Below are 15,466 nucleotides of genomic sequence, written 5' to 3' on the forward strand. Positions count from 1 at the left end.
AGTCCAACTCGATCCCCAGAAACTCGAGGCAAGTCGTAGGACCCACTGTTTTACCCGGCGCCAATGGCACACCAAACTGTTTCATTAACACACAAAATTCGGCCAAGGCCCGGCCACATTCAAGATCCCCGGCTGCCCCAAGAAACAGGAAATCATCAAGGTAGTGCATTACATCTTGGAAACCTGTTTTCTTTGTGAAGACCCATTGTAGAAAACTACTGAATTTCTCGAAATAAGCACAGGATATAGAGCACCCCATTGGCATACACCTATCCATGTAATAACAACCCTGAAACATGAATCCTAGGAGACGCTGGTCGTCTGGGTGTACCGGGAGCAATCGGAACGCTGACTCGATATCTGACTTCGCCATCAGCGCCCCGGGCCCCAGGCGATTCAAAATGGCTACGGCCTCATCGAAGGATGCGTACCGCACCGAACACACTTCTGGATCGATTGCATCATTTACGGAAAGACCTCGTGGAGCTGATAAATTATGAATCAGTCGGAACTCACCGGGGTCTTTCTTGGGGACTACCCCTAAGGGAGAACAAACAAAATTCTGGACCGGGGGTACACTAAACGGGCCGGCGACCCGACCTCGAGTCACCTCTTTCCGGATCTTATCCTGTACTACGGTCGTATGCTGCAGGACGGAAAGTTGATTTTTACACTTTTCCACACCCTGAAAGTCCCCTACCGGGATGCGGAAACCATACGAAAAACCGTTCCGCAGCACCCCAGCAGAAGTACGAACCGGGTATTCACTGAGCCAGGGAATCATCGCCAGGGTATCAATCGGAGTAGGTAAAGGCGCCCCTCGGACTATATTAGACCTGTTTGGCACCTCCTCTCCCCCCATTATCACCCGTTCTGGCTCTGCACGAGGACTCAGGATGGGACGACCCACAACCACTACATTCATGTTTGAATTTACACGATCCCTGGGGTCTAGTACATTTACCTCTGTTGTAATTAAAGCAGAAACCCCTTTTTCCGGTACTGCCGGCAGGTTTCGAGTAATCGTCGGCACCCGTACCTGATCGAAAGGGCGTCCCCGCATATTGCCGGGAGGATTCGCCAACATTACTTCCCACCAACGGCATTTTCAACATTCCTGACTCCTTCATTTTATCCCAAGTCAAGGAATCATAACAATCCCAGGTTAAACTTTTATTATGCTCCTTTTCCTTTCTGAACAGATTATCGTAACAGAACCAATGATTACCCTGGTGCGATGTCGAGTACCCCATGATTCGTGATTGATAGATTGGGAACTCGGAAAGCAACTCAGGTCTACGTTCCCCCAAGATTGATGTAAAGATTGCCCAAGCATTGCCCCAATTGCCGATATTCTCATTCACTTTAAAGGCGGCCATTTTTGCGCGCCAAACACTCGGATGCATGAGATCCTTCTGACTCTTTACATGCTCTACCTCATAATGATCAACAAGCAATGAGAAAATGTTCACATACTCCCCCGCCCAAATCTTTTCCTTAATTGCCAAAGGAACATGTTGCCCCAACTTTTCTCTCCGAGAGGGTGTTGACTCATCCCTCGCGATCGGCAATGGCCGCTTACCTGCACCTGACGCTGCCTCTGTGGTCGCAATCGTCCCTGGTGTCTTGTCCCCTACTGCAGCCGGCACGGGCACCTTGGCTGCTTCCCGTTTCTCACGCAATTGCTTTATCAGCGCCTGCGCATCGACAGCCGTGGCGCCCTCGTTACCTTTACCCAACCACGCTGCCAATTGTGCTGCCAGCTCGGGCGGCATATCATCCTCGGACACGGGGGTGACCACAACGGGAATCGGATTCCCCTCCTCCGGCACGGGAGTTGGAGCCTCGAGCGGGGCACTGGGACCCGGGATGTCTTCACCCGCTGCCCCCCTCCTGGGCCTCTTGTTTTTCCCTCCCGGGGCTGTTCCCGCCAAAGGACGTTTTGGACCCCCTTCCTCATTCTTGTCCACCCGCTTCTTTAGCTCGGACATCTCCTTCATGAGAACACGCAGCATCTGGTCAGTAGTCATGCGCTTTCCCACCTTCTTCGGCATTCTCCAACAAAGTAACTGCAAAACAAACAAGAACGATTAAAACGCTCAAAATTGGCTCTTCGTTCCGTCTCGAGCTCACGTGCAGCGAGGAGGTGCAGCTTCAGAGCACAGGAACAAGAGGATGTCTTCTGGTCTTGCGTCCCTTTTTATCCATCTTCAGGGCGGGCGTAAACCCGCCCCTGCCTGCCCCGAGGGCGTGGCCGGCCGCGTCAGTGTCTAGGCCAGCCCACTCTAGGGCGGGAAAAAGCGCGCCCCGGCTACGCCGCTTCGGGCATACCAGCCGAGACGCGCCTCCCGCCCAAAATGGCTTCCCGGGGGGATCGAGGCACTCTGCCATACGTTCGGGGGGACCGAGTGGTCGCCCCTTTCCATTTTTATTCCTACACTATCGAACACTTTCCCTACTGTTGCACTCTCTGGAGTTGGAATAGTAATTTTTACCCCTACGCTAGCCAACTCTTTTCCTACTGTTGCACTCTCTGGAGTGGGAATAGTAATTTGTACATCTCTGCTATCCAACACTTTCCCTACTGTTGCACTCACTGGAGTGGGAATGGTCATTTTTACCCGATCGCAATCCAACACATTTTCTACTGTTGCACTCACTGGAGTGGAAATAGGTATTTTTATTCCTACGGTATTCAACACTTTCCCTACTGTTGCACTCACTGGAGTGGGAATGGTCATTTTTACCCCTCCGCATTCCAATGCTTTTTCTACTGTTGCACTCACTGGAGTAGGACTAGTTATTTGTATTCCTACAGTATTCAACACTTTCCCTACTGTTGCACTCAGTCCGATAGATTGAAACAACCGCAGACTCTCCTGCTACAGGATCCTCACAACCCCACATGACCTAGCTTTCAGTCAACTTTCAGTTGCCCATGGTCCAATCACAAATAAATAAGCAAAACAAGTCTTTGAGCGCCATTAGCGGGGACAACATCACCAAGGCTCCCAGAGGCACACTTTGAGGTGCAATTGAGGTGCTACTGAGTACAATCGAGCTCAACTGAGAAAACACAGACAAACCTAATCCTAATTTGTAAGTCGGTTATCACCAAGGACTATAATCAGTGAGCAGGGCGCCATGAGGTCAGGCAGAGTGCAAAAAGCCCCAACAAAACCAAGACCGCAGGCCAAAGCAACAAAACGGAAGAATAATAGCAAGAGTACGCATAGAGACACCAGTCTACTTGATTTTGGTCCTGACAACCACAAGATAAAATGCGAAAAACTTGATGAGATAAAGGAAAAGCCATCGACTAGCATGCTCTCCAATCCCCACAACACTTTGTCTTTCAATGCTTCTGCCAATTATGACTTTGTTAGCCAGGAAGGGAGTAACTTTTTCCAAGCGCAACAACTGAAACAGTCAATATGAGGGGGGGGTCCAGATGATCAGGGTCCAGAAGATCAGGACTTAACTAGACTGGAAAGGTCCCCATTAAGGAGAAACTTCTGTACCTTCCAGCCTAAAATATATACAAAATTCTTCTTTCTGATGGACCCGACCACTGCAATTTTCTCTAAAAGTAGCACTATAGAAGGACTGCAATCCCCTCTCCTGCCCTTAGAATTAGGCTGTACCGACCAGAACTTGCATTCCATAACAACCTCAAATACAGTTACACTAATTCATTCTAATGAATGACTTCGGGAAAAAACCGATAGGAGCACCAAAGAGGAAAAGTCACTTCATCGGCAAAACTGTGAATTGATACAACCAGGTGAAAACCTAAACAGATCATGTCTTGATTAGAAACATGATTATGTTCAAGAGGGCTATCAAGACCATCAATTTGCTTATCAGAAGGACAACATCATCGCCCAAACGACTAACTCTCAAATCATCCCTACAATTCCACAAAATATTTCACAGGATAGTTTATGCACCGGACAATATACTTGGAAATTTTCTCCATCCTCATACACGTCTACGGAAGTACTTGAGTGTTTATTAGGGACAGCTACTTTAATACTCCACAAGCAAGGAGAGATAATGCCTGGACCAAACCCCAAGCATCATCAAGCCTCCCCTCAATCCATGGTGCTTATTTCTTGTACAGACACCCAACTTTACTCATAGCAAGCAGGATGAAACACGGGACCCGCTTTAAAGTACCAGCATGACCATTCACCTAAAGCAGCCCAGCCGGAAGAACAGAATATAACTGAACAAAAAACAAATGAACATGCATCACAATCCTTAAAGTATTCTTTCCTTCATCCTTCATCAATCACCGATTCAGGATTGACAACACCTCCAGCGATCCTTTCGGCGCCTGATACACTTTGTGAAAAATTTACACCACAGCACGGCCAGCCGCCCATTTGCGGAGACTTACCCAACTTTTTTGATGATATGACTTTTTTAGCCTCTCAAGAGTGGGAGGAATTAGTCGCCTCTTACAACCACGATCCTAAACCTTCAAAAACCATTCCCTTAGAAAGAAGCCACCCAAATAAATATGTAATCTGGGAATCGATACTAAGCACAATGCAATATTCAACAGCGGCATTACAATACCAGTCACACAAAATGGATCTGCAGCTGACAGTTCTCCAAAATCTAGCTAACCTTACTTCGGGGATCGACAGGAAGTTAGCCGACTTGAATGGCTTAATAAAGAGAGGGCAAGAACCAGCCTTCAATAGATAGCAATCACAACAAGAATGTTCTTGTGCCCCAATAGTGGACAAGCTTTTAACCCACCTAACAATACTAGGCGATCTATTGTCTGTCTTGAAAACAACTGCTTTAATTAGAAAACTGTAGGAAATGAGAACTCCTGATAGGGGAAAACAACATCGGTCTTACTTCCCATGACAACGTCACCATCAAATAAGTGTACCATCAACAGAAGTCAGTGGACGACCGCAAAACAGCAAGCCAGAATACTTGGAAAAAGACACTTCTCCAGTAAAAACTAGGTGCAAGCAAAAAAGGAAAAGAAGGAAAAAGAAAACACCTTTCCAGGTCCTACGCTCAGCCGTCCCAGTTACACCTGACCTCACAAGTGAGGGAACACCAAATCCCCCAGCTCCAGCTCCAGCAGAAGTCAGGAAAATATGGCATATACGTTCAAAAAACGTTCTGGTGTAGCAAAGAGGACCAAGTCCGACAGTTAGTGTTACTTAGAACCCGCAAGGCAAACAAGAACCAACCAGGAGATTACTCGATAGTAACATCCCACCAACCCCCTCTACCAAGGATAGTAACTTGTTAACAATCAATCCTAGCAAAGCACCACTTAAAATACCTTCAGAAAGTAAGACTCTAACCAAGGAGACACAAACCACAAGGCGGAAGCAGTGTTCAACCTTTCAGGAGAATTATAAAGAGCTATTCTTAACGTCGAGCCAAACTCTGTAGCAAGTATCCAGGAAGCAAGAAATAACTCGGACTTCAACTGATCAACTGATATCCCTTTATAATAACATTAACCAGGAAAGAAATATGGCAAACAACTCTCCCTGCCTGTAGAGTCATTAACAGTACTGGCACCTAGGCCCCAAATCCCGGACCTTTTGCTAACACAGTAATTAATTGTAACAAAACAAATCTTTACAACCCTAATTTGCCAAAAGTGGAAGAATCTGATACGATTATACTACTCCCTCAATACAAATCACGAGGCCGAATGGACATATTATATAGACAAAACGTGTTACGGCTCTTACACTCTATCCCAACTTTAACAGACATTGCATCGTCTGACTTGTTGTTAATTAAATTCTTGCCAAACAACAATAGTCAAATCTCAAAAGCTACCAGAACCAGATGGATACATTCTGAGGTCGCAGGTAGAATCTTACAGAAAGGTGGTTGACTCCAAAATTGGGGGATAATCCCAAAACCAGCCCCAAAACCATTATATCCAACTCCGTTCCTAAATAATGATGTAAACAGCTCAAGCTTGACAATGCTCTCAGTCCTGAAAGGAGCAAGGAGTAGAACTCCAGGCACAAAGATTGAGCCGAATCTGTCAATTGCTTTATTACCAAATGAGACCCAATGCACTCTAATACAATCTCGAGTAAATAACAATTGGCTGGGCACACAGCGTGTGTAAATACATCAGTACGTACAAATTGACAAGAGCTGGCCCTAAAACAACCACCCCAAACTGAGCGAGATGGACTTACAATATGTGTCTGGAATATTAATGGTTTAGCTTCCAAAACAAGCGACCAAAAGTTTCTAAACTATCTGAAGTCTTTTGACATAATCCTGCTCCAGGAGACCTGGGAAGATAAGTCCTTTGAATTGCAGGGTTAGACCTCTCACCTACTTCCGGCAACCAAGGGATCTGCTTTTGGCCTTCGCTCAGGTGGCTTATTGTTCCTAACCTCTATAACCGAAATAGGTAAGACTTTTCCAATGAAAATTCAACTAATACCTCCAAGCTGCATTCAGGCCATAAAAGTAATGTTTAAGATTAACCAGCTCCCACAGAAAGCAATAATAATAAATATCTATGTACACCCAAAACAACAGCTAAAAGCAGCAAAGGAGCTGTCAACTGAGTTAATGAGATTGATGGAAGCAACAGATCTCATTATCCTTGCTGGAGATTTCAACATGCACCATTTAGGAAACACTCAAGATGACGACCCAATTCAGGACCTAACTGGCGCATGGGGGATTCCTACGCTAACTCAAATCACGGCCATCAAGCCAGTGCAAAGCGCAAGATACCTACTTCAGGAACTGGAGCACTTAAATATGAGAGCTGTAAATAGCCGCTTTAAGGACGATAATCCACCAGCTGCCACGTATCATTCAGCCACAGAATCATCCCATCTAAACTATACCTTCACAACTCTAACACTGTTCAACCACATAACCACTTTTGAGATCGGCAATAACGAACTTAGTGACCACATGCCACAAGAACTAAGTCTTAAAGCAAGTTCAAGTCAAACATTGTGCTATTGTGCAAAATGAAACCAGCAAACTTAAAAGAATAAGGTGTAACTCCATGAATTTAGTGGAAATATCATCTACTGCCAAAGATTTGTACGAACAAGGGGGAGTACCAACATCCCAGACCTTGGAATACTGGGACAATTTTCTCACATCACTTGGAGAAACATTTTTAAACAGGCAAGGTCTGAAACAGAGTAATGCTTCACAAATTCCTACTTAAATGGCAAAAGTCTAGCATCTATAAAATTGAAGCACCTTCTAAATCAAACACTAAAACAACTCCGTAAATTTCGAAATAATTTGAGCCTGCAAAGTGCCCTCCGCGAAGACAAGAAATCCTTAAAACAGAGGAGATGGGCAATCAAAAGAGCAAAGGATAATGAAACATGGGCGAAACCTCTCCATGACGCAAAACAGAAAAACAGCGCCAAATTTTGGCAAACAGTTAATACATTAAAGATTCCCAACCATTCTGGTATCAACTCTAACATCACAGAAGCGGTTTGGAATGAATATCAATTTAATCACTTCAATGCCTCGAATCAAAAAAGAGTTACCACCTTCATCTACCAGGGTAACGCTAGCATTATCAGTCCATAAATAGAAGCAACTAGTCAACATTGTTCCAGCAAAGAAAACTCTAGTAACTCTTGGCCGATGCAGCGGTAGAAAGACTTGTCAAACCAAAACTACTTATCCATTGCAGCAGAAGAGCATAACAGCCCACAGCTCTGGCCATAAAGGAACAAATAGCTAAAGGCAGACGGGCAGGAGCTACCGGCCCAAAAGGCATTCCACCAATGCTGTTTGAATAAGACCCAGAGTTCTTGAGCAACGCACTGGTACCTGTTTTTTGATATGCTCTAAGAACTCCCACACTTCCAGAATCATGGAGAGGCTCAATTATCAGCCCAATATATAAACAAGGTGAGAGGTACATTCCAAACAATTACCGGCTGATAGCCCTTATAGACACTGTGGCTAAATATTACACCGGGATCATCTTGAAAGAAATAGCCAACTGGGCCTCAGACAACAAAATCATCCACACAACACAAAAAGGATTCTGCCAAGGCGAAGGTACCACAACTAACATCATGGCCTTGACCATGCTTATTGACACTGTGAGAGAGGGCAGATACCCCCTGTACCTCTGCTTCATAGATTACACAGCAGTGTTCGACCACGTTGACCGCACTAAGCTCTGGCATTAGCTGGCCAGCTGGGGGATACCAACTTCTCTTTTAGATCAACTTAGGCACTTGTACACCAACACGTGGATCAGAATAAATCTAGGTGACTGGACGCACCTCTCAAACAGAATTCCCACAACTAAGGGACTAAAACAAGGATGCGTCCCAGCCCCAATGCTGTTTAACCTTTTCCTAGCAGACTTACCAGGGAAACTGGACACCTTTTCATCACATGCCCTGATGTTAGGAGGCATGACACTGACAAACTTTTTATACGCTGATGATCTAGTCCCGATCAGTCAGACCCCCATTGGTCTTCAAAACCTCCTGGACGCGACTTGCAACTTTTCTCAATGGAACGCTTTAAAAATAATCTTTACAAAAACCAAAATCAGGACTGTAAACTTCCACAAGAAGACAAGTCCGAGTTGGTATCTTGATGGGAAACGTCTACATCAAGTAACAAGCTACAAGTATCTTTGGATACCTTTAAATCAAAATAATTCCTTCAAGCCGCAGCTGGAATCCTTGTGAAGGAAGGGTGCTATGACATACCTGGCACTTAAACCTTTGAAGAAGATGTTGCCGGACCTGTCACTAGACCCTTTCTTCAAAGTCCTGCGAGCCAAATTGCAGCCCACGATCACCTACAGGAGTGAACCAATGAGAGGAAGAGATGAAGCAATTTTAAACAGCATAATACCAACCTCTTATCGAGTGATATTTCAGCTCCCTAAATACGTTTCTCTGGCCCAAATACGGCTCGAGTTTGGGCTACAAAATCAGACGACAAAGAGAATGGGAGCCTATGCAAAATGCTGGAATAAAATCAGACCTGCCAAAAATGGTTCCCTACATAACCATGTCTGGGTAGAACCAACATGTACAGGGAAATCACCAGCTAACAAATATCTCTTGGATTCCATCAAAGCTCTAGGTCTCACAGACCTTTGGAATACCTCAACGGCTCACTGTGTGTTAAAAAAACTAGTCATAAAGTCAACAACACTTTTAAATCTACTGTAGAGGATAAGGAAGCACTGTCAGAATGAACTCATGGCTGGATTATGTTCAACAATTATGAAGCCTGCAAGCCCTAACCCTACCTCAACGCAGGAATAAAGATAACAACTAAAGAAATGTTTTAAAAACTTTGCTTGGGAGTTGGTTCAATTAACCCATTCTTACCACCTTGGGAAAGTAGAGGAGGAGACCAGCTATGCAGGCTATGTGCTCGTGGAGTCAAGAGCCTCTTCTGCATCATTTGTATCTGTGACAAATTAAAAGACTTAAGGAAAACTTTATAAAACCATCCTTTAACCAGCATGCCATTAGGTCCTGCAGGCAGGTGGTAATCTTGTGCTTCAATCCAACTTTAGCACAGTTGAATTGTCACCTTACAAAATTCCTTAATCTCACCGAACAGAGACTGAAAAACATATCTGGAAAAATTCAGCTCTCTAAGACTCAACATAATATAAAGCACTACAGGGGTAAAAGGAAGCCTACCAAGGGTTGTATTTCTTCCCCTTCTCCGCTCCGTTTTTGGAGCTTAAATTGTAGATCGCTTCCAAAGAATAAATTAAACATCTTCGATTTTATAACTGAGGAATCTCCTGATGCATTGTTCCTGACGGAGACCTGGATACACGCCAGCTCGGGTCCGGACATTGCCGCAGCTATTCCTCCCAAATATGTTGTGCTGCATCAGGATAGACCCTCAGGCAAAGGTGGTGGAATTGCTATCATCTTTAAATCCATCTATCAATGTAAACTGGAACTACTACATCTTCCAGGTAGTGAGGCTGCACTGTTCAAACTTATGATCAATCCTCGATTGACGCTCTCCGGCCTGCTAATTTATCGGCCGCCCGGAAATGCTGCTTCATGGATCTCCTCACTTGTTGATTGCCTATCAGCAACACTACTGAAATCAAATAATTTCACTATTCTTGGTGATTTAAACATCCACTTAGATGATGTCAATAATCCCCTTAATAAATCTTTTCTCTCCGATCTTGAGGTTTTTAACCTCAAACTTCGCAATTCCGGAGCTACTCATCTTGCTGGTCATCTCTTGGATCCAATCATTTCTACTTTATCATTTGATTGTACTCACTCGGCGCGTCCGCTCATCTGGTCTGATCACTATGCGATACATTTTGTGCTACCACCTGGTCTTTACTCGGCCAGTGTTTATGTGGAGGAAATCAAATCATCCTATCGCTGGGCAGGCTTGATGTAGCTGCTTTTAATCAGCGTCTGACTGAGACTATTCCATCCTCTATCAACATTGAGCAGGATCTGAATGCTCCCATTTCTGGTTGGTTGACAGACGCAGTGTCTGCTCTCGTCCATCGCTCTAGTAGTAAATGTAGATCCTTACGACTCCCAGCACCTTGGTACTCTGATGAGCTCAAAATCCAACGTGCTAATTGTAAAGTCCTGGAGAGGAAGTGGAGGATGTCTTACTCTGCCCCTTCTAAAGTGATTTATAAAGAGGAGCTGAAATTCTATCATGCAAACTGCAAACGTGCCAAGGCCTCCTACATCGCCTCTACAATTACCTCAGTGCAAAATTGCCCTCGGACTCCCTTTGCCACTGTTAAGAAACTCACAGGAGCTGACACCACTCCCGCGCTGCCGGCTTTAGATGGTATACAATGTAATGCCATTGCAGACTTCTTCATATCCAAGGTTGAGGGCATTCACCAATCTCTGGTCTCCCTTCCCCCACCAACTGATTCCCCCCAACCCAGCTTTCCCTGCAAGGCTCCTTTCTCTCCTACCGAGTTTATTTACAACTGGATACCATTTGATGACTCCTCCTTCCTGTCTTGTTTGAAAACCATCAGGTCAGGCTCCCCCCGGGACCCAATCCCTATGAAGATATTGAAACAACTCGACCTTGAACCCCGGAGATTCCTAATGAGGCTACTTAACATCTCTCTTACCGAATCTCGGGTGGAACAAGACTGGAAACATGCCATGGTCGTTCCCCTGCTTAAAAAAGCTGGTGCAGACATCACAAATCTTGCCAACTTTAGGCTGCTGCCAGCCTGCTCCAAAATACTGGAACGCCATGTCAACACCCAGCCTAATGAGTTTGTTGAAAACGTGGGATATCTTCATCCATCCCAATCAGGCTTTCGCGCTAACTTTTCCACCGAATCTGCACTCCTTGGGGTGACCGAGCGACTCCGACATGGTATCGATAGCGGTGAGACCTTTGCGCTTATTCTTCTTGATTTAAGCGCTGCTTTCAATACCGTGTCTCATTCCACTCTACTGGAGTCCCTCTGCTCCCTTGGTGTCGATGGATCAGCGCTTGCCTGGGTGGCCTCATTTCTCAATGAGCGCACCTTTCAGGTTTTCTCAAACAAAGCTGAATCTGCGATTCATTCCTCTGCTTACGGCGTCCCTCAAGGGTCTATATTGAGCCCTTTGTTGTTCAATATCTACATTAGACCACTTGCTTCTATCGTGAAGGACGCCGGTCTGTCTATATATTCATATGCAGACGACACGCAGATAGTGTTTTCCCTTTCTAGCAGCAGGGCTCAGGACACTTCTGCCCTTAAAATGGGCCTTTCTCGTGTTGCAGCTTGGATGCAAGTCCATCTGCTAAAGCTCAACGGAGATAAGACCGAGGTGATCGTTCTAGGCAAACATAAAGATCTGTGGGGCTCTAGACACTGGCCCAGTGATATCGGCCCGCTGCCTACCCCCGTGCCTGTTGCCCATAACCTCGGTTTCCTGATCGACGATAAACTTTCGATGAGGCAGCAGGCAACTAAGGTCGCTGCAATCTGTTTCAATACCCTACGTTGGTTGCAGAAGATCATATGGATGTTGCCTGAGTCCACTCGAAGCTCTGTCGTACAGGCCCTTGTGATGTCTCGCATCGACTATGGCAATGTGCTTTATCTAGGAGCTAATAAAGAAACAATCAACAAACTCCAAGTGGTACAGAACTCAGCCGCTCGCCTTCTGTGCAATGTTCCACGGAAAACATCTGCAATACAAGCTCTGCGTGACCTACACTGGTTAAAAATTTCTTATCGTGTGGTCTTTAAAACTCTGTGCTACCTATTTAAGATTTGTCAGGGTTCTGCTCCCATCTACCTGCACAACCTTGTCCAGCCATATCTGCCTGGCCGTTCCCTTAGGTCCTCCAACAACGGCAATCTCGTGATTCCAAGAATCCGACTGGCAAAAATGGGAGGCCGCTCATTCGCATATCTAGGACCTAAGATGTGGAATGCTCTCCCGCTGGCGCTAAAAACAGAAACCAATCTTCTGGCTTTTTGCAAAAAATTGAAGACCTTTCTGTTTTGAGTTCTCCTGCTCGGTCTTACTCTTTCCCTCAGCAATTGTTTGTTTTCTTCTTCAGTCTGTCCCTGGCGCCGGGAAACCCATTGCAGGTAGCTGTGAGCAATACAAATTCAATAAATAAATAAATAAATAATAATATCTCTGTTGGCAATGAACTAGCTCCACATGATGGTCCTGGGTACTATTCTAGCCAGTTCAGGAAAGCTATCCTTAATAATTTAAGCATAGCATCATGGCCACACCAACAGGCACATTTCAAAGCTGTTTTTGTTGCCTTGAAGAACCTGAGTGGTGAGGGAATACCACAGAGAAAAATATTAACCCACAGAATAAAAACTTTGACAATGAATTTGGGGGAATGATTGCTCAGTAACACAACCCATATGAGATAGACTTTTAACCTGACTAAACATTAATTGCGTTTTACACAGTTTCATCTAAAATACAATGTGGATTTTTTTAAAACTGGTTAATTTTTTGTAATAGTGAATTATTTTAAAACTGGTCAATTCATTTATAATAGTGTATGTTTATTTTAAAGACCATTTATTGTATGCAACAGTTTTAATTAATCATGCATAATAAAATTAACCATCTACCTACTGTTGTACTCTCTGAAGTGGGAATAGTAATTTTTACCCCTACGCTAACCAACTCTTTCACTACTGTTGCACTTTCTGGAGTGGGAATAGTAATGTGTACATCTCCGCTATCCAACACTTTCCCTACTGTTGCACTCACTGGAGTGGGAATAGTAATTTTTTCCCCTCAATTATCTAAAACTTTCCCTACTGTTGCACTCACAGTAGCGGGAATAGTAATTTTTACCCCTCCTCTATCCAACACTTTTTTCCTACTGTTGCACTCTCTGTAGTGGGAATAGTAATTTGTACATCTTCACTATCCAATTTTTCCCTACTGTTGCACTCACTGGAGTGGGAATAGTAATTTTTACCCCTATGCTATCCAACACTTACCCTACTGTTGCACTCTCAGGAGTGTAAATAGTAATTTTTACCCCTACGCTATCCAACACTTTCACTACTTTTGCACTCACTAAAGTCGGAATAGAAAGGTTTACCCCTTCGCTATTCAACACTTTCTCTACTGTTGCATTCTCTGGAGTAGAAATAGTAATTTTATCCACTCCACTAACCAATATTTCCTCTACTGTTTTAGTTAATGTAGTGTAGAATGTCTTTTAAAAAGATTTTTAAAAGCTTAATACTTTAATTAGTTTTTTATGTTTTTTGTTTTTAATTGATATTATTGCTGTATGTATATAGATATAAAGATTTATAATTTTTAATACGTTTTTAGCAGTTCATAAGTTATTAACATAATTATTTATAAATAATATTAAGTACATATATATATATATATATTATATTTTAAACATATATGTTTAATTTATTTTTACATTATATTTATTACTTATAATTTTAAACATTTTCTAATAATTTTAACTATGTTTTTTATTATATATATTATTTACTTTATTCTACATTATTTTTTAAACATTAAAAAAACGATATTTTTAACAACGATATTTTTAACAATGATAATATCTGTCGATACTTTTGTACTTACCATTATGTAGAGAGTACTTCGATATTCTGGACATCAATATTTTTGTGTTTATATTTTTATACCTCAATATTCTGACTGTCAATATTCTGTTAGTGATCCGGGATCCACACAAGGCACACTGCCCTAGACTCCCCGGGTGTCCAATTTTCAGAAATGTGTGGGTTTTGTTAGGTTTCCAAGGAAGCAGTCAATCATAGGCCCACATACTGCAGCCACCTCTAATGCCAATGTCTCCACTTTGCCTTTTAGAGCACTAAGTCTTGCAGGCACTAGGCCAAGACACACAAGATGTTTAGCATGTACAATCGTACCATATGCAAATGCAAATGCTTTCATACATCTGGCCCCTAGGATAAAGCTGAAATACTGAGTAGTTGAAATTTTGTGGACAGACACAGATTCTGAAAGTTTCTTGGCTTGTTGCTCCTTTTATCCGTCTTCAGGGCGGGCGTAAACCCGCCCCTGCCTGCCCCAAAGGGCGTGGCCGGCCGCGTCAGTGTCTAGGCCAGCCCACTCCAGGGCGGGAAAAGAGCGCGCCCCGGCTACGCCGCTTCGGGCATACCAGCCGAGACTCGCCTCCCGCCCAAGATGGCTTCCCGGGGGGATCGTGGTACTCCGCCATACGTTCGGGGGGACCGAATGGTCGCCCCTTTCCATATGGCTGAGATACCCGCCACCCCCTCTCGAAACAATCCCCAAGGATGGGACACCGGAAACGGTTCTGAACTTTTGGAAGACGGGAGGGAGTGACCCTCCCGGCCGTATTTATTAAAATATGAAACAAAATTAAAACATTAAAATAACAGTTTCATATTAATGTACAATTTCATTTCCACATTGCGATGTTTGGCTAACCTTAACATATTCTCTAATACAAAGGTTCTCCTAGCCGAACTAACATCCTACAAAACATTTAACTTGAAATTGTACATCCTAACGTTTAAGGGCCAACGGCAAGGTCGTAACCGGTGTCAAGATCCCTAAACCAGACATATCCCCCTCACTTGTGAGGGGCGACCGCACAGAGGTGTACCTCAAGTGCATTTACCAATTTCCCTTGACTTGACGGGGGCCCCAATAAACTCGACGCCATTTAAAGGTCGTCCGAGGACTCGTGTGAGGTATCTAGAAGGTAGCGTAGACCCCCTCCCAAACCCCACACAACTTACCACATCTGCCGTCGCAGATGTCCTGGCCCCGGGAAATTCCCCAGGAGGGGGCTGTAGCCCCTCCTACCCAGGAAGGGGCCTTGACCGCCTTTCCTTTTCTTTTCGCGGCCCATCCTTAGAAGGGACCGCCTCCCCGTTGAGGGGCCAATGGCCACCTCCCTTGAGCGCTCCCATCCGTAATGGGTGACGCCC

This window comes from Lissotriton vulgaris, chromosome 6 (assembly GCF_964263255.1).
Source record: "Lissotriton vulgaris chromosome 6, aLisVul1.2, whole genome shotgun sequence".
NCBI classification, from domain to species: Eukaryota; Metazoa; Chordata; class Amphibia; order Caudata; family Salamandridae; genus Lissotriton; species Lissotriton vulgaris.